Source organism: Pelodiscus sinensis, chromosome 14 (genome assembly GCF_052426305.1).
Source record: "Pelodiscus sinensis isolate ZL-2025 chromosome 14, ASM5242630v1, whole genome shotgun sequence".
NCBI lineage: Eukaryota > Metazoa > Chordata > Testudines > Trionychidae > Pelodiscus > Pelodiscus sinensis.
Window position 1 is genome coordinate 10,804,494 of NC_143065.1, and position 24,631 is coordinate 10,829,124.

The 24,631-nt window shown below is 47.5% G+C and overlaps 1 protein-coding gene and 2 non-coding genes across 8 annotated transcripts in view; 2 read left to right on the plus strand and 1 right to left on the minus strand.

Annotated features, from left to right (window-relative positions):
* LOC102457463 (sodium/nucleoside cotransporter 1-like) overlaps positions 1-19,114 on the minus strand; it is a 45,760-nt gene extending 26,646 nt beyond the window's left edge. For 2 of the 6 annotated variants that reach the window (XR_012895809.2, XM_075897456.2), the window contains exon 1: positions 18,806-19,113. The gene's annotated coding sequence lies outside the window, so the exon portion shown is untranslated. Of the gene's footprint in view, positions 1-6,072; positions 6,097-18,805 lie in introns of those variants that run through there. The other 4 variants (XM_075897455.2, XM_075897453.2, XM_006128026.5 and 1 more) reach the window with 4 other exon arrangements.
* Positions 19,115-20,358: 1,244 nt separating this feature from the next.
* On the plus strand, positions 20,359-20,430 carry TRNAH-GUG (transfer RNA histidin (anticodon GUG)). Its single transcript has one exon. It is a non-coding gene; the product is annotated as a tRNA-His (tRNA).
* Positions 20,431-24,026: 3,596 nt separating this feature from the next.
* TRNAH-GUG (transfer RNA histidin (anticodon GUG)) lies at positions 24,027-24,098 on the plus strand. Its single transcript has one exon. It is a non-coding gene; the product is annotated as a tRNA-His (tRNA).
* Positions 24,099-24,631: the final 533 nt, after the last annotated feature.

Sequence of the window (24,631 nt, forward strand, 5' to 3'; positions counted from 1 at the left end):
CCGCAGCCAGATGTGACTCAGTTGGCAGGGAGAACAGGTTTATTAGTTGACAGGGACACAGCATAGAACAAACTTGTCAACACAGACACCAGAAGCAGTCAGTCCAATCCATCTTCGAGAGAGGGGGCCGAGAGCCAAGGCCCCTGGCCCCTCCCTGCACTCCAAACCAGCCAAGACCAACTCAAACAAAATACAGGACTATGTAGCACTTTAAAGACTAACAAGATGCTTTATTAGGTGATGGGCTTTCGTGGGCCAGACCCACTTCCTCAGATCAAATAGTGGAAGAAAATTGGCATGACCATATATACCAAAGGATACAATCAAAAAAAATGAACACATATGAAAAGGACAAATCAAATTTCAGAACAGAGAGGGGATTGGGGGGGGGAGGTAAATGTCTGCGAGCTAATGATATTAGAGGTGATAATTGGGGAAGCTATCTTTGTAATGGGTAAGATAATTAGCGTCTTTGTTGAGACCTAGGTGTAAAGTGTCAAATTTAAGCATGAATGACAGTTCAGAGGATTCTCTTTCAAGTCTGGTGTTAAAATGTCTTTGAAGCAGGATGCAGGTAGTTAAGCCCTTGAGACAATGCCCTTTCTGGTTGAAATGGCAAGAAACTGTTTTTTCTTTGTGATCCTGTCTAATATCTGTTTTCTGTGCATTGATCCTTTGGTGAAGTGTATGAGACATCTGTCCAATGTACATAGCAGACGGACACTGTCGGCACATGATAGCATAAATTATATTTCTGGATGAGCAGGAATATGTGTTCTTGATCTTATAACTGAATTGGTTAGGTCCAATAATGGTATCAGCAGAGTGAATATGTGGACAAAGCTGGCAACAGGGTTTGTTGCAAGGGAAAGTTCCAGGGATGGTATTAGTGTGGTATGTCCTGAGGTTGTTGGTAAGAATCATCTTGAGGTTAGGTGGTTGTCTATAGGAGACTATGTCTATAGGAGACTCACACACTCAGCAGCCCACCCCAGCCCAGCAGCCAGCCCTGCCCAGGAAATAGGTGTTACCTGGTTACACCCCCCTTCCAGACTCAGGTTACAGAAAGCATCAGCCAGGCTGCATCTAGATTGGCATGATTTTCTGGAAATGCTTTTAACGGAAAAGTTTTCCGTTAAAAGCATTTTCGGAACAGAGCGTCTAGATTTGCACGGACGCTTTTCCGCAAAAGCACTTTTTGTGGAAAAGCGTCCATGCCAATCTAGATGCACTTTTCCGCAAAAAAGCCCCGATCGCCATTTTCACGATTGGGGCTTTTTTGCGGAAAACAAATCTGAGCTGTCTACACTGGCCCTTTTGCGCAAAAGCTTTGTGCAAAAGGGACTTTTGCCTGAACGGAAGCAGAATAGTATTTCCGCAAGAAGCACTGATTTCTTACAGTAGGAAGTCAGTGCTTTTGCAGAAATTCAAGCGGCCAGTGTAGACAGCTGGCAAGTTTTTCTGGAAAAGCGGATGATTTTCTGGATAAACTAGCCAATCTAGACACAGCTCCACTGTATATGTGGGGGAGGCTGTCACACCAAAATCCCATCATCATCTAGGCATTAGTGCAGTGCCCAAGGAAACTGAGGCACACACATGGGTTTACTACAGGATAGGAGAAATCACATGCAACATAACAAAGCGAACAGAGCAAATACAATCCACACCTGTCATAGGGTGTATTGGGGTCACCCTGCAGGTAGTAACTGGGGCTGGTGGAGAGTAGAGTGGGGCTGCTGTGCTATAGACAAGCTGCTGGGATCGGAGTGCTAAAACAAGGCTGCACTGCGCACAGACATTCAGGGAGCTACACACGCGTTTGCTGGCTGTTGGCGTCTGGGATGTGAACCACAGCAGCAGAGCACCCAGAGTTACAGGGCCAACTCTACCTGCTCTGGATTAAGCCCCAAAGTATTACAGAGGATAAAGCTGGGAGCTCTTTCCCAGCTCTGGAACAGCCTGCAGGAGAGGGACAACACAGGAAGAGCCTTGAATTTCTCTCCTGTCCAGAGAAGCACTGAATTTGTCCCTTCAACATTACAATAAGCGAAGAGCTGCCAGTGAGCTCAGGGGTGCAAAGAAGGTCCATTTGATCTCTCCCTCTTCTTTGCCCAAGGGAAGCCTCTCTCCCTCCTCACTGCCCAAACATAGGAGAAGCCCCGAGCAGCCTCCTTCTTTTCAACTGCCCCAGGCCTGCCTCGCAGAGGGACAGGAGCAGACAGTCACTGTTCAGCTGCTTTCCTGAGCTCATTTCCGGGGCTCTAGCCCTGGACAAAACCAATGTTCAACTGGCTGAGAATAAAACTAAGTAACAGGTTTATCCCCCCCAAAACCCAGGAATTCAAAGCTAAGGTGATGTGTAGACAATCACAGTGGGGAAAAGCACAGCTGAGGCTCCCAAACACCCTTAACTCTGCCCTGTCATGGTGCCACGATTAGATTAAACGTGAACAGGACCCTGCCATTGGCATTGCTGGCCAAAGGCTCAATATGACCCAGGCCCACATAATGGGCTGGGGGTAGGTGCCGCTGACCCCGCACTCACACCATGCACCCACCCCAAAAGCTCAGACATCATCAGTCAGACTCAGCAATCCTAGACCTGGCTCCCGACTGTGAGATTTTATTACAAGGTTATAACATAGTCTTGGTCTGCTTTAGAATCTTGACCTCCCCCTGGCCTTCCCAACACACTGTGTGAGGAGCGGGTGCAGCACAACACCCCCTCCCCCTAATATAAATGTGATTGTTAAAGATAATAGTGTGGAAGTAACAGATTTCTGCTAGGCATTTGATTTTATACTGTGTGGTATTTTAATTAAAACAACTACCGGTAGGACAATATAAAATTAACCTGGCACACATAAAATGGATTAAAAAATGGCTAACTGGTGGTCTGAATATGTCATTTAAATAGGGAATCATCACTGAGTAGGGTTTTTTTCAGTGAGATCCTGCAGGGATCAGTTCCTGGCCCTGTGCTATTTAACATTTTTATCAATCACTCGGAAGAAAACAAAATCATCACAAATTGGGGGAATGGTAAATAATGAAGGGGACAAGCCACAGCACAGAGTGATCGAGAACACTTGGTAAACTGGGGGGCAAGCAAACACGGTGTGTTTTAATACGGCTAACTGCAAATGTCTACATCTGGGAACAAAGACTGCAGGCCACACTTACATGATGGGGCTCTGTCCTGGAAAGCAGTGACCCTGAAAAAGATGAGGTTTGTGGTAGATAGTCAGCTGTCCTTGAGCTCCCAGTATGATGCTGTGACCAAAGGGGCTAATGTAATCCTGAGATGCATCAACAGGAGAACCATTAGTAGGAGCAGAGCAGTTATTTTCTCTCTCTACTTAGCACTAGGGTGACTATTGCTGGAATGCTCAGTCCAGTTCTGGTGTCCACAGTTGAGGAAAGATGTTGAGCAATTTGAAAGGGCTCAAAGAAGAGCTGTGAGAATGATTAAAGAGTTAGCAAGGTTTTCCCTAGAGTAACAGACTAAAAGATCCCAATCTATTTAACTGAACAAAGAGAAGGTGCACGGGTGACTTGATTCCAGGCTATAAGTACCTCCCTGGGGAAAAAATATTTACTTATGGGCTCTTTCGTTTAGAAATGAAAGAGCTAATCCCACCCAATGGCTGGATGTTGAAGACAAACCAGTTCAGACTGGAAATAAGATGCACGTTTTGAATAGGGAGGATAATTAACCCCTGGATCAACTGATCAAGGGATGTTGTTCATGCTTCATCACTGGCCATTTTTTAAAATAAAGATGGGACTTTCTCTAAAAAATCATCTCTAGGGGTTATTTTGAGGAAGTCTCCGGCTTGTGTTATTCAGGAGGTCAGACTAGATCAGTGGCAGAGATGTCAGGAAGCATGTAATACAATTAACCAATAAGTGGCTCTGCATTTAAAGGAGCTTGGGAGCAGGCACAGTCAGGCTGGGTCAGTCCCGGCTCGCACCAGGTCCTGGCAACAGGGGTAACTACCAGGACCTGGCGTGAGCTGGGAATGAGTCAGGCTGTGTTCCAGCTCCCAAAATACTTTAAATGCAGAGCCACGAAGCGAGGGGCAGAGAAGAGTGAGAGGGAAGAAGGGGAGGTTGCATGTAGCTGGTAGTGTTAACTGATCAGCATCCACTTGTTGGTTAATCGTTTAATCAGCTACACTATTACATCCCTAATCAGTGGTCCCATAGTGTTCCTCACTAGTGTGGCACAGAGGAACATTCGGGGGTGCACAGCAGGGCCAAGGGCAACCCCCACAGGAGGGAGGAGGGACCACCACACTTCCAGCCAGGTTCCACCACCAGCCCAGCTCTGCCCTCAACCCTGTTCAGTCCCACAGTCCTGTTGCGCCTCCAGGCCAGATCCTCACCAGTCCCAACTCCATTCCATCGTCCAACCCCAGTTCCCTCTCCCGCTTTGCATCCAGCCCAACTCTGCCCTCATTCCTTCCTGTCCGCAGCCCAGCTCAACTTTATCCCCAGCTGCTCCCACATCCCCAATTCCACCCCCAGGGCTGCTTTCAGCCCAAGTTCTGCTGCTGAGGAAGCTGTGTAGTAATGGAGGGGGCATGGGGAGACTCCATTGCTGGTATGGGGACACAACTGAAAATGTTTTCACACCACGGGACTAGATCACTACAGTCCCTGTGGCCTTGAAATCTATGAAATGGCAAGAGAAGGCAACCCTGCAGACTAATGCAACAGTTTTCAAACTCTTTTCTCGCAACCCAGTTGACGAAAATTGTGATGCTCACAACCCAACATAATTACATCTTTTCACTTGAGTACACGCTCTGAGGAAGCCAGGAATGAGGGGTCTGGGTTGCAGGAGTGGGCTCCGGGTTTAGAGCGGCTCAAGGCTGGGGTAGGGAGTTGGTGCTAATGGTTGGGCATGGGCTTACCTCCAGCAGCTCCTGGTAAGCGGTGCAGTGGGGGCGCTAAGGCAGGCTTCCCGGAATCAGCCAGCAGTAGGTCTGGCTCCTAGATGGAGGTCCACAAGCAGCCCTGCACACTGCTCTTGCCTGCAGGCACAGACCCTCCCCAGCTCCCATTGGCTGGGAACGGGCCAATGGGAATGTGGAGCCAGTGCTTGGGGTGGGACCAGTGCATAGAGGCCTCTCCCCTTGAACCTAGGAGCCAGACCTGCTGCTGGCCACTTCCAGGATGCAACATGGTCCACAGTGCCAGGTCAGGCGGGAAGTCTGCCTCAGGACCCCCACTAGTGACCGGGTCAGCCTACAGCAAGGGGACCTAGTGCCTGACATTGTGTGACCTAGTGCTGAGTCACGACTCGCAACCCCTAGTTTGAAAACCACTGGCCTAACGGACACATGCTCATTTGCATTTCCCCCCCTCAGGTGTGGATTAGTGAATGAATGGTGGTCCTGCCCACTAGGCTGCCCAGTGCCTTGTCAGACACAAAGCGTGCAGCTCCTAAGAGGCTGCTAAGATCCCCTATCCCCACTGCATAGACCAGCATGGGAAAGGGACTGGCCCATGGTGCTAGGGGAGAAAGCCAGGAACAGAGTGCAATCTCTCAGCTCAGGTATTCTCCTTCTCCCCCAGGTCATCCAATGCCACCACATGTAGAGGATGCACCCTTGCCTGCCCCACTCCACTATGAGGCCTTCTGAGTTTGAGTGAATGAGCTTCCAAAGTGGAGGTGTCACTGAGGAATGAGACTCTAGATAATGAAGACTTGGATTCTTCCAAGTGTTGCTTGTCCCAAAAAGCCTCAGGTTCGCCATCAATTCCTTTCAAATACAACGAATGGCACAACCTCAGCCCTAAGAGTCCACTAAACTCAAACCAAGCCCTGTCCTCAGAACACCAGCCCAGAGCCTCCATGTCCTCCGTCCCCGGCCCTGGTGCTGACCTTCCCTAGTGCTCTGTCAGCCTGGCCATTTGCTCTCATCCTCACCCTGCCCTGCCCATTCCTTTCTCTCTCCCACATTTTTGTTTCTCTAGCAGAGCTGGTGCCCTGGTCAAGGATCCTCGGCCCAGGTGGCCCCACTCCCCATTGGCTGCAGCCCCTGTTAGTAACTGACTCACCGCAGACCTTCTTGTAGGGATTAAATACTGAATTCTCAGCTCCCTCGAGCTTACAGCGTCCTTCCCATTGCTTTGTGCCAGGGCTGGCAAAGGAGCAGGTTACCAATTAACAGAAAAGTCCAAGGAATTGGACTCCGTCTTCCTAGGTCATCAGGTACCACCCATGCCTGCTCCTCCTGCACACTCCTCCAGCTAAATTCCTAATGACTTGGCTAACAGTAACCACTGAAGAAACTCAAACCCAATAATCTGAGTGAGTAGCCCTGTTCCTTCCACCTTGCCCTGTGAAACACCATTGTTAGTAAATCCTCATAGGCCCCTTTCCTTTTGGTATGTTAAATTCATTCATATTGTCATAATTCTCACAAAATCTTTAAGGTATCAGCCAAGAGTGTGTTACAATAAGACCAGAGAGTTGGTTTATAATCTCTGAGTGACCCAAATTCAGGAATTTAATGTGATTTGAGTTGCTGAGCTGTATGTAATTTTCCTCAGCATCCTCAGTGGGAACCCAAGTGTCCAGGGAAAAGACAAACTCAAACAACGAAAAGCATTTACAGAAATATGTAACAAACAAAACTGGGTGATTGATAAGGCAGAATTGTCATCAGGTTCTGAACGAGCATGGAGGACATCATTTTTTACAATGTCTGATCTCACATGCACCCTACAGAGGAAGACATGTTGAGTAAATGTCAAGCAAGTGTGTCATTGAAAACATAAGGCATGCACTGGAGGGAGAAACTAAGGTAAGAACAGTCACTTAGTGATAACCAGGTTCCATTAAATATATACGCAGGAGAAACTGGAAATTCATAGCGCACGAAGCCCTAGATAATTACACAGATAATTAATTTGAAACGGCATGTTTTCTAAAATAAGAAATCTATTTAAATATTCAAGGGACTTAAAAGCAAAATGCCCCCCTATTTCATTAACACTCTTGACTTGGCTTTGAAGAACATCCTTGAAAACTGCCTTTTTATATGCTTCTTGTTTGTATGTTCTGTTCTGTGCCATATATTCTCTCACCAGCCACTACTTTGCAAAGCAATATTTTTCTGTAAGAGCGTCAGGAAGAGATTAGAGTTTACATATGGGTTGCTGTGTAAAGCTCAATTTGGAATAACAAATGGCTCATTGATGACAATATGAAGGTGTGGAAAAGCAAAGAGAATATTAAATATGTCCAAGGAGGTGATGATCACTGTTACCTCTTTTTTCATCACCTGTGCAGTTCTACAGCTGAGACGGAGCCAAAGAGAATTCCTGCTGCAAGGGTAGACTTGAATACTCAAGGCATTCAAGTGTACAATTACATTGTTTGTGGTAGCACAAAATAAGGGGTGTGAAATTTTCACCAGGATAGAAAGTTTAGGGAAAAATTTGTCATTTATTTAGTGTCAGAGTCTATTCAAAAGAACCCCAGAAATTATAAGAAATAGAAAGCCAAAACCCAAAAAGCAAGAAGTGAGTCTTTATAAAAAAGCAGGAAATGAGCTGCAAATGTTTTTTCAGGGAAATAGTGTACACATGTGAATGGATCTATGGGTGTGAGTAAACAAACAAGCTATACTTCTGGCCTCCTCTACTTTTTGTTAATTAAAAGAATGTGTGAAAAAAGAGAGGATGCAATGACCTAAACAACCCAAACAATGCCTGCAGATATCACAAAACTACTCGGCATCACCTAGCAGCCTGTTTACAGTTGCAAACGTCTGAGCAAACTCGTACTGATCTTCAGTTAGATAAGCAAAGGAGAATCACTGTGAGACAACACAATGGAAATGATTGTCAGAATCAGACCATTTTGCAAGGGCTAATTCATATGGCATAACATATTAAAGAATGAGAGCTGGCTTTTTATGAGCATTCACAAGTCAGATGATTCCCTGCAATGGAGCAATTCTGTAGTTACCTTAGAATTAATTAGTGGGTTTGATCCTTTATTTGGCAGCATTTGGAAACCTCTACCTTTTTTTCTCGCACCGAGAACAGAATTCAGAATGACTTCACTGAAGCAGCAAGTAATGAATGTCCAACTTAATTCCATTGCCAACGTTACTGAGGAAGCACAGTTCATTGCTATTTTGCTTGACAAAATCTCAGATATTCATTTAATCTGGCTTCAGAAATGTGTTAGTAGAAAGTTCCCCTAGCACTTTTTGTTCTTTGCTACACTCATGTTTTAAAACTCGTCCTCAGTTTTGCAGCAAATGGCATCTGAAAATGTTGCACTTTCTCCACATTTAGAAGGAATCCCTGTGTTTTTCTATCTTCAAAACAAGCTGAACTTCTAAACACATTCAATGCCTTCTCTTTGTACCACAAGGGGGAATTTTCATTCAAGGCTTGGAAAAACTGTTAAGCACAGCAAAGAAGCTCTGATCAAACTCTTCAAAAGTGTGGTGCAATATCCAGCAAATTGGGACGCTTAGTCTTTCTCCTCAGCTACTGGTTTTCTCATCACACTTGATGCTTTTCACTTGTGTTTCTCCCTTGCCTCTACAGCAACATATCTGAAGTGCTGTCTGATATTCTTCAGATCTCGATGTATGATATTGGATTTTCTATTCAGTGGATTGGTGAGACAGTAGAGCAAATTCCCCAAACTTGGCAAACTTTAGATTAGTTTTGGAAAGAGGTTGAAGAGCTAGGTGCACATGAACCTCAGCAAAAAAAAGAGTAAGATAAGGCCAGGCGACATAAAGATGTCTGTTTTCTTAGGTTCCTGACAATACAGTATCAGCTCTCAAATCTCTGCAAATATGTTTCCTGAATATTTTTGACAGTTGGTTATGTTCCAAACTGTGTGCTGTGTATAACTCAGAACAGCTGTAGGAGAAGGGGCATTTGTCTGCATAGAATTATTCACATGCTGAATCTATATTCTTGAGAGTCTAACATCAAGTCATCTGGCTTAATTCTGCCTTTTCTCTATGCTCCGGCCATGGTCAAAAGGTCTTTTTCAACTGAAAAGTTCATTGAGACATTCACATACATCACCAGTGTGGCCAATGCCTGTCCAATGTGGCTTTAGCGTTGAGGAACCGCTAAAGCTATCTGCTCAGCTTATCAGATAAGTGGCAGCCACTTCCTGGGACTTAGGGTAAATGCTGATAGGACCTTGAACCCCCTCCCACACTCCAACCCTTGGCCCCAGTTTAGAGTTCCCTCCAAAGCCCGCACCCTAACCGCTCTTCCCGAGCCCAATGAAAATGAATGAGGGTGGGAGAAGTGAGTAATAGAGGGAAGGGAGATGGAGTAAGCAGGAGTGGGGCAGGACAGGGGAACCCTGAAAAAAATTAAATTAAAATGAGGGTCCTTGACTTGCTAAAGTTTGAGAACATTGACCTAGACCTTCCCTGTCAGGTGTCTGTCTAACCTGCTCTTACAAATCTCCAATGACAGAGATTCCACAAACTCCCTAGGCAGTGTATTGCAAAGCTTAAAAACCCTGAAAGGGAGTTTTTCCTAATGTCCAACCTAAACCACCCACACCGCAATTTAAGCCTATTCCTTCTTGTACCATCATAAGGTGAATCATTTCTTCCCTCCTTGTAACAACCTATTAGGTACTTGAAAGCTGTTATGTCCACTCTGGCTGCATCTAGACTGGCAAGTTTTTCCGCAAAAACAGCTGCTTTTGCGGAAAAACTTGCCAGCTGTCTACACTGGCCACTTTGAATTTGTGCAAGAACACTGACTATCTAATGTAAGATTGTCAGTGTTCTTCTGCAAATACAATGACTCTCCCATTCTGGGAAAAAGCCCTCTTGCGCAAATGCTTTTGCGCAAGAGGGCCAGTGTAGACAATTGAGAACCGTTTTGCGCAAAAAAGCCCCAATGGCGAAAATGGCGATCGGGGCTTTCTTGCTCAAAACTGCGTCTAGATTGGCACGAATGCTTTTCCGCAAAAAGTGCTCTTGCGCAAAAGTGTCCGTGCCAATCTAGACACTCTTTTCCACAAATGCTTTCAACGGAAAAACTTTTCCGTTAAAAGCATTTGTGGAAAATCATGCCAGTCTAGACGCAGCCAGAGTTTTCTCTTTTCCAGATTAAATAAATCCAGTTCTTTCAATTTTCCCTCATAGACCATGTTTTCTAGACTTTAATCATTGTACTGCTCTTCTTTGAACATTTTCCAGTTTGTCCACATCTTTACAGAAATGTGGCACCCAGAACTGGACACAATACTCTAGTTGAGGCCTAATCAGTGCGGAGTGGAAGAATTATTTTTGTGTCTTGCTCACAGCATTCCTGCTAATACATCCCAGAACGATGTTTGCTTGTTTGCAACAGTGTCACACTATTCTCACAGTTAGGGTATGTCTAGACTACATGGCTCCGTCGACAGAGTCATGTAGATGAGTTTACTAGACATAGGAAAATGAAGTGGTGATTTAAATAATCGCTGCTTCATTTACATCAAAATGGCCACCATGCTCTGCCGATCAGCTGTTTGGCGGCACAGCGTGGACGGGCCACGGTCGACAATGGAAGCCTTTATCAAATGCTCCAGTAAACCTCATTTCACAAAGCATACCGGAGCGGTCGACAAAGGCTTCCGTTGTTGACCGCGGCACGTCCAGATTGCCCCGCTGTGCCGCCAAACAGCTGATTGGCACAGTGCAGTGGCCATTTTTATGTAAATGAAGTGGCGATTATTTAAATAGCCGCTTCATTTTCCTATGTCTAGTAAACTCATCTACATGGCTCCGTCGACGGAGCCATGTAGTCTAGACATACCCTTAGTGTCTATTTGCAGGAATCTGATGAGAAACTTAGGCAGCAGTGGCATGCTACACAACAAGGGGATGCGTGCTGGTTCACAAATATTATTGCAACAGAACTAAGCTGATAGTGAGAGCCTGCAGTGCTGCACATACACCAGTTCAAGGGCACGTGCTCATGAAACATCAAGTCCATGCAGCGTGGCACTGATATGAAGCACCTTGCACTGTGGGTGGGCCTGGCTTTCTAGCTATAATGAGATCTTTGAGGTGCATCATGAAGGAATTTTCTTGTAAACTTCTGAGAGAGAGAGAGAGAGAGTGTGTGCGAGCTCTTAGAGAATGTGTGTGTTTGTTTGTGTGTGTCAGTGACAGTATTAGCCTGCTTTCAAAAGCAACAGATTTAACGTTTAATCCCTGGCACATTTACTAGGAAAAAAGAAACTGATCTGCTAAAGTTCCTCGGAATTGTTTTGCATAGTGTCAAGCTGCGCTTTCAGAGAGAGTCAAGAGACCTTGAAGTGTAAAGATATCATATGATTATATTGGCTAACAGTTTCCTTGTCAATATGAAACCTGGTTCCAAAAGCTAGTTCTACAGTATTTTTACAACAATCATTTAAAATGATTAAATGTTTGTGTCAGTTCCTGCCAGGCTTTATGAAATATAAATATGCATGACTCAATGATGCTTTAAGCAAAATGCATCGTATAACAAACCAATTTTAAAGTTATGATTTTCTATTTTGTACATGTATCATTCTTGTATGTGAAATTAGAAATACAAAGTGTGGATCTGTTTATAATTCTAAATGTGCTAATAAGGATGATAACTGATATGGGGAAGAGAAGGCACTTAATGGCATAGGAAATAAGGTAACACTTTGTGAGTGGCTTTGTTTTCCCTGTCACCCTGGATTGTAGTTTAGGACATGTGGCTAGGCCACCTGATGCTGGAACCCATTTTGGATCTGGTACTTTTCCATTCCAGGTGAAAAATTTTTAATTGAGCGCAAAGAATTCCTGCCTTGGGCAAAATGGATATGAAGGGGGGAATAAAACAATAAAAGTGGCCAGATGCCAGGAGACCCCACTTATCACCCAAGATGCCTGCTGGAAGCATCTAAGACTGAACAAAGGGAAGGATTGGGCCCAAGCTGGGAGCCTACTTAGCTTCTGAAAGAGATTATTAGAACTGTTAGGGTAAAAAAATGCATGAGACAGGTTTTTTAGGCTATGTCTACACTACAGTGCTATTTTGGGATACCAGAGGTATCCCAAAATAGCTATTCCGCATCTTTTGAGCATGCCCATTATTTCAAAATATAACCAGCTCACTATTCCGATGTCCCTGTAAACCTCATTCCACGAGTAAGGGATGTTTCGGAATACCAATTTATTTCAAAATAAGTTCTGTGTAGACAGTGCCAAATTTCAAAATAAGCTATTTTGAAATTCACTCGAAATAAGCTATGCAATTTGCGTAGCTCAAATTACATAGCTTACATCGAGTTATGGGTGCAGTATAGATGCACTCTTGTGTATTAGGGTTATCTGGTCTGTTTTGTTTATTTTAATTTAGTAACTTACTTTGATCTGTCTATTCTCACATGCAATCACTTAAATCCAACTTTTTATACTTAATAAAACATATTTGTTTATCATCAAGTCCAGTGTAAAGAACTGTTATGTTGGGGGAGAGGAGCAATCACTGTGCATCTCTCTGTCTGGTGGTGTAAGGCAGCGGTGCACAATCAGTGGTCTGTCTTCCTGGGGGTCGCAGCGCCGGGCCAGCCGCCATTTTGTTTTACCGGCCTAGCACTCACACGGCGGGGGAGCAGACCTGCACTCTAAATTAAAGGGGACGCAACAAAATGTTCCCAGCACTTTTTTGGGGTTTTTTTTGCTGCACAACAAAAATTTTCCCATCCCTGGGTGTTGCAAATTAAAAAAGGATGAGCACCACTGGTGTAAGGTAAAGGGATCTTTGTAGACGTTACTGGCTCCTTCTGAAGCCTATTCCCTCAAGGCTTTGACTGTAAGCTTGGCTGGTATGCTATATGAGGGTCTCTATGTCTCCCTGGGCTGACCTGCTTGCACAGCATCCAGAGACACAGCACACTCTCAGAGTGACAGACACTCCCTTATATGCATTTTGGTTGGTAGGCAAATTTACTGTCACTAGACACTACAGTTCCTGCCTTTTCCTTCATTTTGGTGCCAAACTCAAAAAAGGGGCCAAAAGCCCAACGGAGAAGGGGCCCCCAAGAGGAAGAACAGGTTATTCTTCTGCCAGTCCAAGATGGCGATCACATTCAAAATGGCAGCTATATATAATGAACCTCTTCCCCTCCTAGATAGGAGCAGTATGGGAGAACAGGCAACCAGAGGATCCAGCTGCACAGAGAGCCAGGATCTGTTTTTGACTCTACTGCAGTCCAGACAGTCCTACCTGAACAAGCATAGTTCAGAGGAAAAAATCTCTGGTAAGTGTACATACATTTTCAGTTACAGGGATGCCGCCTTCCCCTCCCCCGCCAAAAAAACCCTGCAGACACTCTTTTGAGCTTTTGCTAAGTTACTCATGCTAGAAGAGGTCATGGTTCAGATGAGAATCTTTAGGTAGGGTAACTAAATGCTTTTTATTCCTCCCCTTGAGTTAGGCAGGGGCCCAAGTGAAGCTGTTGGTTTACGCACATAGGGCTATCCCTTGAATCCTCCTGAGATCTTGGTGAAAAATTCATGGAGATTCTCTGCACTCTTCTTCTGCTGGTTTCTAGGGACAGCTGCCTTATTTCTTTTTTTCCCCATGCCACTTGGTGATAATTTTAGCAGGCACCATGGCAGCACACAACCGCTCAGTGCATAGTCGTGGTTTACTTGAGGATGCCAGCAGCCGAGCGCTCTATGCCTGTTACCTTCAGGAGTGATATATTGGCTAAAATCACCCTGCCTGCAGGATACGATGCCAGTGTTCAGTGCATTCACCGTGAACTACTAGATTCATGTGTCCCAGCAATTCCTGCCTCATTTTTCCACTCAATGGCAGGGCATACACACTATGGGTGGTGCTGTGATGCGTGCATGCACAACGCATCCTAAGCAGAAGTGAGAACGTAGTGCTGCTTACAACTTTTATGGACCAAGGGGAGTGAGGCTGGCTTCCCAGGTTTTACTTTTTGTAGTGAATACATGCCAATGGTATATGTGTTGAATCTGCAGCTGCTGCCTTTGTGGCCTTCCAGGTCTCCCCTTTCACAGCCACAGAACACTTGAGCTAGATAAGGAGGAGAAAGAAGATGACTTGCACTGACATGTTCCAGAAGATGCTCCAAGTTGACACTTGCATTGGATCAGGAGCACAGAGTCTGGAGAATGAACACTGCTGGCCACCTGGAGAAAGAAAGAGTGGAGAGGAAAGAGGCCCTGAAGTCCCAGCTGGAAAAGAAGAGGAAGGTATACCAGGACATAGTAGGGTTCTCAGGGAGCAAATACGGATGCTGCAGACTCTGGTGGATGTGCACATGTATAGAATCATACATTAGGGTTGGAAGACACTTCAGGAGATCATCTAGTCCCCAACTATGGGATACCTGCCTCTGCAGCCCATTTGAGACGTTCCTGTATCCCCAACTTTCCACATGGCACAGGGGTCACCGCACTATCCCTACCACTCCAGCCATTAAAGACAATCACAGCTTCCTAAGCTCTGACCTGTGAAAGCCACAGTTCATGTATGTGTAACTGAAATGAACATGAATATTCTTTCCCCTTTGGAAGACTAGGAATCCAAGAGTTATGCTACAAAATGATTTCTTTATGCCTACCTCAGATATTTGAACATTTCAGCCTTTCAGTACTGAAATTTAACTTCTAATTGTGATTCTATTAAGACATCAAGCGCTTTCTGGTTTTGTCAGTCTGTATTTCCACGCTATTTTATTTGTGCTTTGAAAAAGGGTTCGTAATAAATTTGCCATTGTGTTGCTTTTGATGTTTCCACCAGACTCACCTTTGCTTATTATGTATAAGGAAATGATAAATGAGAGGTAATTGGGGTAAAACGTGAAAATAACCAGTCCATCTCCCTCTTGACAGACCTGTTTCTGACAAAAATGGCAATGAAATTCTGGAGCAATAAACAAAATATAAAAAAGCTGCAGAGGGATGAGGGGAAAATAAGAAACTGAAAGATCATGAATGTGTGAAGGCTCTCCTACTATAGTTTAAATGAGTAATTTGCAGAAAATTGTGGACAACTGAAAATTTAGCATTAAAATAAAAAACCTGATCTAACTAACTCTTGCGGGAAACGCTGGAGCTAGTTACATCATAGCTAATACTCAGCTGGGAAGCATTTGCAGTTGCAAAGCAGAGTCCAGAGGATGCAAGACAAGCAGGATGCAGAGTAGAGGGGAAAAATTATTTTTACAACTCAATGTCACAGAAAAGCCATTAGGTGGCAGCAGAGTGTGATGAATGAGCAAGCAAAATCAGTGCAATATTTCTGTGAACTGTTTCCAGCACCATGGTGTAGCCAGAATGGCTGCAGGCCAGAGCAGTGCCAAAAATGCATGACTGGCAGAAGCAACATGTAGGGAGGGCACACAGGGTCAAGTGTCCTGCAGACTAGCCTGCTGAAAGGGGAGGGGGGAAAGGAAGTCTGTCAAGATTATTTTGCATTCTAATGCTATCCTCTCAAGTGCTTGCAACCTCTCCCACCTTAGTGACATCTGTAAATTTATCCAAGTCATTAATGAAAATATTGAATAGTACTTGAATCAAAATTGACCCCAGGGGATCTTTGAATCTGATCTTTCAACCAGTTGTGCACCCATCTTATGCAGGCTGAACCTCTCTAGTCCAGCACCCTCAGGACCTGACTGGTGCTGAACCAGAGAATTTGCAGAACCATGGGAGGTTGATATTGTCTAGCAGCGTTATCAACACTTCACTACTTACGAGGCTCTTGGAAGACATTTAGGGGTAAATTAGTACTAAATAGCAGCACAGAACACTGAGTGCCAGGACTTGTGATTGTAAACAAACTTTATGAGACCACCAGAAACTTGGCCACATCCATAAGTGGACCTCTGGTTAACTAAAATCATGCCAGACCACAGATATTGCTGGACCAGAGAGTGCCTAACTAGAGAAGTTCAACTTGCAGTAATTTCATCTAAGCCAAAATTCCCTAGTTTGCTTATGAGACTGTTATGTAAGCCCATGTCAAAAGCCTTACAAAAATCAAGATGTCTACACTTTCCTGTTACCCACAAGGTCAATAACCCTATGAAAGAATGAAATTGGTTGGTTTGGTATGGTTACTTGTTGATAAATCCATGCTGGCTATGCTGTATAACTCTACTATCCTCTAGGTGCTTACAGATTAATACATTTGTTCTCCTATCCTTCCGGGTATTTAAGTTAAGCTCACTGGTCTACAATTTCCCAGGTCAACTTTGTATATGTCTACACTGCAATTAGACATCTACAGCTGGCCCTTGCCAACTGACTTCAACTCAAGCTTAGGGGCTATTTAATGGTGGTGTAGATGTTAGGAACTATGCTGCAGCCCAAGCTCTAGGACTCTCCCAACTTGCCAGGTCCTAGTACCTGAGCTCCAGCTGAAGTCTGACAATCTAAACTGCAATTAAACAGTCCCTTATCCCAAGCTCCATGAGCCCAAATCACCTGGCACAGGCCAGGTGGAGGATATCAATTGCAGAGTAGAGATACACTTAGTGCCCAAATTTAAAGACAGGTACTATGTTTGCCCTTCTTAAGTCCTTTGGGAAGTCTCCAGTCCTCCTCAGGTTTGCAAAGATAATCACTGAGGGTTCCTAGTAGGGATGTAATAGTGTAGTCGATTAAACAATTAATTGATAAGCAGAAGCTTATAGGTTAACACACAGATGTTTATCGGTTAATGTTATCAGCTACATGCATCCCCTTTGCCTCCACCAGTATATTTTTAGCAGGTTGGCTAAAAAACACTGCAAGCACTCTGTCCAGGAGCTATCCCTGCTGCTGCTCTGCACGGAAAGTCATTTAAGAGCCAGGTGAGCAGGCAGCTTGGCTCAGCTCCAGCTCACACCTAGTCCCGGGAGCTAAGCCCACTGCAGCTCTGCAATAATAGTGCAGAGTTGCAGCAGGGGTAGCTCCCAGGACCCAGCACAAGCTGGGACCGAGCCAAGCTGCCTGCTCACCGGGCTCTTAAATGACTTTCAATGCAAAGCAGCAGCAGGGATAACTCCTGGACTGAGTGCTTGCAGTGTTAACCCTTATTGCTTAATCATGCATTTAACACATTTTTGGTCAACTACACAATTAAATTACACACTTAATAGCCCCAGTTGGTAGATTGCTTTCTTTATCCCAGATGACTCATCTCTATGCCAATTTACAGATTTTCACATAATGACTTTGGTAGAACTCCTTGATAAAGAAGCATACTTCAGACAGAACATACCCTAGGGGTTTGTGCCTTTATTGGCTTCTCACTGCAGGGATCAACTGTCTTTTCACAATGTCTAACACAATGAGCTTCCAATCTTAACTGAGTCCCCAGTTACTACAAACCAAAATTTAAAAAAAAGAATACTAACAAGTATTCTGCAACATACAGCTGAGCAGAGGGTTTTACTATTTCATTTCTTTTGTTATGGGTACTTTTTAAAAATAACTAAACAAAGGAATTAGTTAAGCAGCCACACCACTGCCAAAAATGTGTCCACTTCCCCAAATAAATGAACTTTCTGCTGCAGTGTTTCTTAAACAGTCAGAGGACAGATGATAAAAAGCACTTGGAATGAACTAATATTACCGCAAAAGCAACAAGGAGTCCTGTGGCACCTTATAGACTAACAGATGTATTGGAGCATAAGCTTTCATGGGCAAAGACCCACTTCGTCAGATGCATGCAGTGGAAATTTCCAGAGACAGCTATAAATATGCAGGCAAGAATAAGGCTAGAGATAATGAGGTTAATTCAGTCAGGGAGGATGAAGCCCACTTCTACTTAATATTACTGCATGACTCAGTCAGCCAGAGACAGGATGGCCTCATCTCTCTCTACCAAGAACTTTATCCAGGCTGGTATTGTTGAAGTGCAATAGAGTCATATATGTTGATTTATGTTTATGCCCAGGACCTAATATGGAACCTACTGCTGAGAAGGAGGAGGGCTATCAGGACATCTGTCTTAGGTCATCCCCAGTTGATGCCTAGAAGAAATACTCCCACCCCTTGGTGCAGTACTGTCTAGCTCAGTGTACTGGGTGAATCTCTGCCTACTTTGAAGAATCCATTTTGGTTCACATTGTTATAGCCCTTTGCAGATAGATTAAGGATGTAATAGTGTAGTTGATTAACCAATCAGCAAAAGCTTATCGGTTAATGCTTAGACTATATTACATGCATTTCCCTCCTCCCCATGCCACTAAATTTGTTAGAAGACAAGCCAGCAGCCTGGCTCAGTCCCAGTTTACACTAGGTCCAGGACTTACCCCTGCTGCAGCTCTGCATTTAAAGCATACTAGGAGCCAGCTGGCAGGCAGCCCAGCTCAGCTCCTGTACCCTGCACAAGCTAGAACTCAGACCCACCCCCGGAGAGGGGTGCTGCTACCTCATGCGACAGGGAGCTGGTTTTTAAACTGGCTCCCCTTGTGGACCAGCTCCTGCCTGGCATGCTGCCGCCTCTGACAGAGTGGAGTGGCAGGGGTTTCCTCAGGACTGGGGCTGCCTGCCAGCCCCCCCCCCAAGCTAGTGGAGTAACTGATAAGAATTCAGGAGCGCACTCGACTATTCGATTAACCGACAGTTCAGTCCCTGAGATGGATCGTGGAGCCCTGCGCTCCCAGCCATGGGGGTGGGAAGGGGGCAAGGTCAGTGCTAGGCAGCTGGGACAGGAGGGCCCGCGGGCTGAGCGCCCAGGCTCCTCGCAGGACGGCGGCCCGGGAGCGCCGAGGCAGGCGGGGCGCAGCCCGGACGTGACTTGCCTGTCCCGGTTAAGGGGCTCGCTCGCGGCTACGGAGGCAGCGGCCTTGTCGCGCTGCAGCAGCATGGCCCCGGGACAGCCCCTGGCTGGGCCGCAGCAACGCTGGCGCGGGCCCGCACGGCGGAGGGGCGGCTTGTGCGGGCGGGCTGCTGCTGGGGGCGCCGCCGGCCAGAGGCCGCTCAAGCGGCAGCGCGGAGGGGACGCGCCCGGCGCCCCACAAGGGGCCTGATCACGTGCCACCCGGCCCCGGGGAGCGCCCCCCGCCCAGCAGCGCGCGGCTCTAACCGACAAGCCGGCCTGAGGGGAGGGGGAAAGAGAGGGGAGTGAGACCCCGCCCAGCAGCGCGCGGCTCTAACCGACAAGCCGGCCTGAGGGGAGGGGGAAAGAGAGGGGAGTGAGACCCCGCCCAACAGCGCGCGGCTCTAACCGACAAGCCGGCCTGAGGGGAGGGGGAAAGAGAGGGGAGTGAGACCCCGCCCAGCAGCGCGCGGCTCTAACCGACAAGCCGGCCTGAGGGGAGGGGGAAAGAGAGGGGAGTGAGACCCCGCCCAGCAGCGCGCGGCTCTAACCGACAAGCCGGCCTGAGGGGAGGGGGAAAGAGAGGGGAGTGAGACCCCGCCCAGCAGCGCGCGGCTCTAACCGACAAGCCGGCCTGAGGGGAGGGGGAAAGAGAGGGGAGTGAGACCCCGCCCAGCAGCGCGCGGCTCTAACCGACAAGCCGGCCTGAGGGGAGGGGGAAAGAGAGGGGAGTGAGACCCCGCCCAGCAGCGCGCGGCTCTAACCGACAAGCCGGCCTGAGGGGAGGGGGAAAGAGAGGGGAGTGAGACCCCGCCCAACAGCGCGCGGCTCTAACCGACAAGCCGGCCTGAGGGGAGGGGGAAAGAGAGGGGAGTGAGACCCCGCCCAGCAGCGCGCGGCTCTAACCGACAAGCCGGCCTGAGGGGAGGGGGAAAGAGAGGGGAGTGAGACCCCGCCCAGCAGCGCGCGGCTCTAACCGACAAGCCGGCCTGAGGGGAGGGGGAAAGAGAGGGGAGTGAGACCCCGCCCAGCAGCGCGCGGCTCTAACGGACTAGCCAGCCGGCCCAGGCTGGGGAGGAGAGGAGAGTAAGACCCCGCCCAGCAGCGCGCGCCAGGCGCTGATTGACAGGCCGGCCGGGTGGGGGCTCGGCCTCTGCCAGCGAGCCAGGCAGAACAGCGAAGGTAGCTCCGCGCGCGCCCGGCGTGTCGCTCTGTCTGTGTGGAGCAGCGCGCGACTTAAAGCTCGTCCCCCCCTCATTGTGGGACCCGCAGGTCCGCCCCCAAAAGGCGCGCCCAGGAGGAGGGGTTTCGTTGTGGCGGCTCCGCCTACCCGGCCTTATTATGCACACGCAAAGACGCGGCATGGCGCCCTCTGCAGGATAGAGCATTGGGGAACGCACGCGCAGAAGCGACAGCACAAACGGCTCTTCGAACGAACAAGGGGCGGAGCTACTGGTGCATTATGATAGATGACGTCAGCGGCGCCGCTGTGAAGAGCGCTGGCGCCAGGCGGCTGTCGCAGAGCCCCAGTAGCTCGCCGTGATCGTATAGTGGTTAGTACTCTGCGTTGTGGCCGCAGCAACCTCGGTTCGAATCCGAGTCACGGCATCGCGTACAGCGGTAGCACGGCACGTGGGCTCCATTGTTTTTTGCTGGTGGTGGAGCACTAGTACCAGCTGCGTGTCAGAGGCACCCAGCGCTTGGCCAGCCTATTCCGGGGTGCTAGGTACAGCCCCCTTGTTACGGTATTGGGGGCACGTCATGGGGTGCCAAGATGGAGACGCTAAGGCTGAACCAGCCTATCACAGCAGTGGCACCCCCACCAGTGTTTCTCAGCCAGTGGTACCAGTACCCTTAGGGGTACTTGAGACAAGTCTGGAGGGGTATGTCAACACCATTGAAATCTGGAGAAAAAACAAAAATTCAGTTAAGTTTTACAGCGCTGTATTATTTTTGTACTTTTTACATCCAAAAATTTCATCGGCCGCCCAGCTATGATTAAGTTGTTTAAATTAAACGTGTTGCAATGGTAGGAAAAAAAGTCTGTCGGAAAACTGTAGGTACTGGGGGTATACTTACTTTTTTTTTTTTTTTTTTGGAAAAAGGGGTACTCTGTAAAAAATATTGAGAAACACTGTGCTAGGGAACCCAAGCATAGCCAGGCTTTTCCTGGGTGTGTCTACACTACACTCATAGCTCAAAATAAGCTACGCAATTTGAGCTTTGCAAATTGCATAGCTTATTTCAAGTTAATTACAAAACAGCTTATTTTGAAATTTAGCACCAAATTTTGAAGTAGAACGCTATTCCAAAATGTCCCTTACTCCTTATGGAGCAAGGTTTACAAGAATGTCGGAATAGCGAGCCTGTTATATTTTGAAATAACAGGCTTGCTCAAAAGATGCAGAAAAGTTCTTTAAGGATACTGGAAATATCCTGAAATAGTGCCGCTATGTAGACATACCTTCAGGGTTCAGCTTTCCAAGAGTGCATGTACACAGCAAGGCTTAACTCAAAATAAGCTACACAAATTGAGCTATGTCAATTGTGTATCATATTTCAGAATAGCTTATTTCAAAATGAGGGGCATCTATACAGCACTTATTTTGCAATAGAGCACTTTTCCTCCAACTTCCCTTACTCCTCGTACAAAGAGGGTTACAGGAATCAGAGTAAGAAGTCCTCCAGCTTGCCAGTATTTTGACATAATTTCGAAATAACTGCCTGCTGTGTCGACACAGACTAAGTTATTTTTAAATAACTAGTTATTTCAAAATAATGTTTCTGTGTAGACATACCCCAAATGTGGTGGCTGCAGAGTGCGACAACTAATTCATTGGTGAAGCTTTTAGGGGGCTTGTTGGCACCCACCCACCTCCTTAAAGGCTTTGGGCCCACACTGCTTCTCAAAAGAAATGTAACTTTTATTCAAATACTTAGAAACAAACCCAAAAAAACATTTTGCAACCCAGGGAGCTAACTGGCAGAGGGCACAGAGATTTACAGGGATCCCTGGAGTTGGGTATCTCCTTAACAGGTCACAGAACGGGGAACAAGTAAGGTCACAACCCATGGCCAGGTGTGCCCACTGGTCATACTCATTACAAAGTGTCTGTAGGGATGTGTCCAGACTGGAAAAGGGGTTCTTGAGGTCTGGGAGCCAGAAGAAACAGACTCTGATCTGCAAAAGCGGCGAGGAGTCCTGTGGCACCTTATAGACTAACTGAAGTGGGTCTTTGCCCACGAAAGCTTATGCTCTTACACTTCAGTTAGTCTATAAGGTGCCACAGGACTCCTCACCGCTTTTGCAGATTCAGACTAACACGGCTACCCCTCTGATACTAGACTCTTATCTGTCTGTCAGGCCTTGTGAGTATTGTCCTCTTCCCCACGAAACCTGCCTGCCTACCGAGATACCAGTCAAAAGACCAGGGCTATGTCTATACCTGCACTTGCCCAATAAAACGTTTATTTTTTTCCTGGGTGCTTAACCCCCACCTCCCGATGAACAACAAGGTTTTATGGAGGCAAGCGCATGTGTGAATGCTGCTTTGTCAGCTGCAGCGATTGTGACTTTATCTGATTGAAATGTTAGACATCTGATTAAAATGTGGCAAATGGCCAGAAAGGTTAACCAGCTCATAGGCTAACTGACCCAGGATCGACCTTTAAGGATTTGTTGGGAAGATGTGTAAATGATAGTTGGGCTGTTACATTTTACAGTAGAACTTTAAAGTAGTATTATTGTTTATATGTCTCTTTCAAGGTTATGGTAAACTGTACAGTGTTTAATGGGTAAATTACCTTGTGCTCATTGCCATGATATTTGGGAGATAGAAGGTTAAAGCCTATTGTGCTCTCCCAGGCCAAGAGACAGATGCCAACTTTTAGTGACAGGGCCACGTCTACACAGCCTTGCTGCTATAAGCTGTGCAGTGTAGACAGCCTACAAGAAACCTACCAGAGAATCTACAGGAAAAAATCAGCAAGTGGGGATGTCCTGTTATGAATAAACTCAAACAATGAAACTCATGAGATTCTGCACTAAGGAGCCAAGCTAAACAACGTGCTTGCCTTATGAAAGGAAGCTTGGCAGTCAAATGCTGCAAGGACTGTGGGTGAGTATAGCTCTACAAGACAGGAGTGTAGCTGAGCAAGGGACAACCTAGGCTAGTAAGTGGGCCACAGGAGTGGCCCTCCTTCATCAATGTGGGCTGCAAGATTTTCTCCCGGGATAGAGAAGTTTTGCTAACTGCACTTGTGGGATGTGCTGACTGAACTGTAGCAGGGCTTTGATTGGCCAGAGGGAGTGCATGGCTCTCACAATGTTCTGTGCAATAAGCACGCACCTCACTTTACATGCCCTGGCTTTAAGTGGAAAAAATGACACAGACAGAAACCAGCGGAATCTGGCAACTCTGCGCATGGGCAACAATAAACAAAATGTCTCATGGGCCATACATAGAACCCTGATGGGCTGCATGCGGCCCCCGGGCCACTGCTTGCCCACCGCTGGTGTAGCTTGTTTAGTAAGTCAAGGTTCTTCTGGAATGCATGTTCTGCCTCCATTCTGTATGTACCCATTTCATAGGAGAGACAAGGGGGACATAAGGGGGCACTTGCACAGTGTGTAAGGCGGGGGTGTTGAACACACAGCTGTGCATGGATATCAGGCTGTGAATAGATGTGAGTGCCCCTGTGGGTGTGAACCAGTGCAGTGTGTTCCCGTGGGGGAGCAGTGGCTGAGTGTGCATGTTTGTCTGGGAGGAGTATGAGTGCGCGCGTGCCCGTGGGTCATTGTGTGTGCCCGCGGGGCGGGAGGTCACTGTGCCTCACGGGGGGGGAGGCCCTGGAGCGGGCCTGTCTTGGCAGCGGCCCATAGCAGAGAAGCCCACACACCCGCCCAGCGAGCACGCGCATGCTCACAAGTGACACCCGCAGCTCCGCCCCCAAAAGGCGCGCTCAGGAGGAGAGCGTCTGTCACGACGGGCCCTATCGTGCACATGCGCAGTCACAGCACAGAGCTCCCTGCCGGACGGAGCCCGCCCCGCCCCATTGCGGTACGCATGCGTAGAAGCGACAACACGAATGGGTCTTAGAAAGAACAGGGGGCGGAGCTACTGGTGTAGTATAACGGATGACGTCAGCGGCGCCGCTGTGAAGAGCGCTAGCGCCAGGCGGCTGTCGCAGAGCCCCAGTAGCTCGCCGTGATCGTATAGTGGTTAGTACTCTGCGTTGTGGCCGCAGCAACCTCGGTTCGAATCCGAGTCACGGCATCGCGTACAGCGGTAGCACGGCACGTGGGCTCAGTTCCTTTTTGCCAGCTTGACAAGGAGCGGGCAGGGCCAGCCTGTGAGAGTTGGGGGGACCTGGGCAGGGCCAGCCTGTGAGGGGCAAGGGACATTGTGCATCTTTGACCTCCTCCCTGGCCCATCAGTCACCAGGTCCCGGCGCTAGTGCTGCAGAAGTGGCATTGTCCACGTTGCCCTGCTCCCCGCCCGCCTCTTCCCTGCGTGTGGCCAGTCCCCTGTGCACTCAGCAACTGTCCTGCTTCCTGGGCTCAGCATTGTCCCAAACCTGCTGGGTTCTGCACCTCAGAGGAGGACACCCCCCTCCCACCCAACACAACCCCCTCCTGGCCCGGGTGCTCTGCTGAGCCAAGGACTGAGCAAGTGCCACACTCGTGGCCACTGAGAGACTACGTGGGGGGAGGAGAGCTCTGTACCTCCCCTCACAACGCCCCGCAGCGGGGCAGGCTCAGAATTGTTATGTGGTGGGGGCAGAATCTCTGGGGGGTGCTGCAGAGGCA